At 44.1% G+C, this 3,043-nt stretch overlaps 1 long non-coding RNA gene across 1 annotated transcript; it reads left to right on the forward strand.

Moving 5' to 3' along the window:
- Positions 1 to 261: 261 nt before the first annotated feature.
- Positions 262 to 1,493, forward strand: LOC135252160 (uncharacterized). The gene is made up of 2 exons (XR_010329324.1): positions 262 to 1,204; positions 1,287 to 1,493. It is a non-coding gene; the product is annotated as an uncharacterized LOC135252160 (long non-coding RNA).
- Positions 1,494 to 3,043: the final 1,550 nt, after the last annotated feature.

Raw genomic sequence — 3,043 nt, forward strand, 5'->3', positions numbered from 1 at the left:
GACAGACTGTCGTCAGGGAGGTCGGTGTGAGAGTGTGACAGTCTGTGTACTTTCCAGTAATGCACACATTCAGAAGGAGTCTGTTGCACACAGCTACAATTTCACTGAATCAACATGTCATATGCACCATTTTAAATAAGAATCTTGCCGCCTAGGAGAACTTTGTCAATGTGGTCCAGGGTGTGGGTGTTGCAAGCTTTATATTGTATTGTAGGTGTCTGTCACAGTTATTGCTTTATAAAATGTGTTGGTAATCAGAATGATTGTTAACAGCCTGATTGTTCACAGGATGCAGGAGAGATGTGACCCGAGATCGCAATTTCCACTATCTCTCTCTCTCTCTCTCTCTCTCTCTCTCTCTCTCTCTCTCTCTCTCTCTCTCTCTCTCTCTCTCTCTCTCTCTCTCTCTCTCTCTCTCTCTCTCTCTCTCTCTCTCTCTCTCTCTCTCTCTCTCTCTCTCTCTCTCTCTCTCTCTCTCTCTCTCTCTCTCTCTCTCTCTCTCTCTCTCTCTCTCTCTCTCTCTCTCTCTCTCTCTCTCTCTCTCTCTCTGCAGCGATCCGCCAGGCCGTATCCAAATCTCTTGTGACATGCTACCAGAAATGTGAGCCGCCCTCACATTTTCTCATTTTTGTCATTTTATATCTGTCTGTGCTTTTCATGTTCACTTATGCCTGTGAGAGCTTCAAAGAGAAAATTGGTGTTACTCAACCTTCAAAATACTTAAATATTTTCATGCTCAAGGTTTACTTGAGAGGCATGGAATGTTGTCTGATATCTCCCTGCTTTGACTGTCAGGAGATGGGCCTGCCTGGTTTGACAGTCAGGAGATGGGCTTCACTGGTTTGACAGTCAGGAGATGGGCCTCCCTGCTTTGACTGTCAGGAGATGGGCCTCCCTGGTTTGACAGTCAGGAGATGGGCTTCACTGGTTTGACAGTCAGGAGATGGGCCTTCCTGGTTTGACAGTCAGGAGATGGGCTTCACTGGTTTGACAGTCAGGAGATGGGCCTCCCTGGTTTGACAGTCAGGAGATGGGCCTCCCTGGTTTGACAGTCAGGAGATGGGCTTCACTGGTTTGACAGTCAGGAGATGGGCCTTCCTGGTTTGACAGTCAGGAGATGGGCTTCACTGGTTTGACAGTCAGGAGATGGGCCTCCCTGGTTTGACAGTCAGGAGATGGGCCTCCCTGGTTTGACAGTCAGGAGGTGGGCTTCCCTGGTTAGAGAGTCAGGAGATGGGGCTCCCTGGTTAGAGCTGGTTTGCTGACTTGCTGTGGTCTGTTTCCAGATGTGGATGAAGCCTCTAAGAAGTCGATCTGACATCCTGATCCAGTACCACAGGACCCTGTTGGTGGCCAACTCCCACCGCTGCAAGTCCAACAAGTTTGGTGGACCTGGAGCCTGCACTTGCTACCAGAAGTCTTACTGTTAAAAATGCAATCTTCATTTTTATATACAATAAAAATAAATATGGGCCAAATCAGCTTCAGACTCACTGTTTATACTGGTCTTTTACTGTGGTTGCTTTTTGTTTTCCAACCAGCCTTTTACTAAAGGTAGACTTAACGTTCCTGATTTTGTTTTCTCTGTTAGTTTCTTTTTTTCTGATTGCCCTCTATGATTGTACCCGACGTGTCAGACATCTGGGCCAATCATCAGAACACACATTACTTTGGTGGAAAAAAATCTATTTAATCATGCTTCACCCTGCTGTAACCGATGTTCTGTCTTTTTGAACCAGAAAAGTGTTTCTCTGGTTGTTTGAGTGGTAATGTGAGGATTGATGTTGAATTAAGAATGCAGTGATTGCTTGGTACTGATGTTGCAGGCCAGTGCTTTTCAAACTCTGTCCTGTCCGGTTTGGCACATTGTTTGCAAAGCACAATTGCAATACCGGAATTCTAACAAGCTGTTCATGTTTTATGTGAATATGTGGCTTTTTCTTCATGGCATCTACCGCCATCTCTTGTCAGAATAAGTAATCCCTCAGATCAACAGAAGCACAATTAAGAAAAATTAACAGTCCGTTAAAAATCTCCTACTGCAATTGTGGTTACTCCGGGAGCCAGGAAGTCAAGAGACTTTGTTTTGGCAAAGATAAAATAAGATAGACTTTATTAATCCCCAGGTGGGGAAATTTTGGTGTTACAACAGCAGATAAAAACAACATATCACACAAATAGACATAAAAAGGTAGTAATGAAGTCAGCTTTCTGGACAGCTGACTGACAGTTCCATAGTCCACCCACAACAGTGAGTTCCTGAGATGTGGTCAGGGGTGGGTAGACCAGGTTAGACATGTTGCGCCTGCGGTAGATGGCCCGTCTGGAGCGAGGCAATGCGCACAAGGGAATCAGGGTTAAACACATGACAAACTAACGACGAGGCTGCCTATGCCTCTGGCAGTCTCAGTTGGAGTTCAAAAATAGGGGTGGCAATTACGTAATTGCATTGAGCTCGTTAGGGCAGAATAGCACCAGGTGAAGCTACTCGTAATGAGCAAGACAATACAGGGCTGTTTAACAGTATCACGTGACTGCATACACTGTTTAACTAAAGCACAATTATTTTCTCTAACTAACAACTGAAATAAATTAAAGAGCGATTATCTGAACTAACGCACAATTATGTTCTCTAACTAGCAACACCTGAGACAAATTAAAGTGCGATTATCTGAACTAACGCACAACTATGTTCTCTAACAACAGCAGGAACAAATTAAGTGAAGACACGCTTCCCTGAAACGCGGAGTAGTAGCGACGACACAATCAGATGCACGGTTCAGGGAAAGTTAGGAGAAACGAAGTTTAGAATCTGCAGCATCCATTGTTGAATATTAGAAATATTGATCTTCTCGGTGAAGTATTGCACAGCGTCAGTCAGAGACCCGTGCGCGTGCATCCATATATGAGTTTCCTTCTATTCTAGACTAATGATTAGAATCTAAATTCGCGTTAATACGTTGTTACGTTTATTAATTGTTGTCTGTTATCCTGATTATTATCTTAAACTGAGAGTGTTACTCGCTGATAATTGTGATCCACT

This window comes from Anguilla rostrata, chromosome 4, assembly GCF_018555375.3.
Source record: "Anguilla rostrata isolate EN2019 chromosome 4, ASM1855537v3, whole genome shotgun sequence".
In the NCBI taxonomy this organism is placed as follows: domain Eukaryota; kingdom Metazoa; phylum Chordata; class Actinopteri; order Anguilliformes; family Anguillidae; genus Anguilla; species Anguilla rostrata.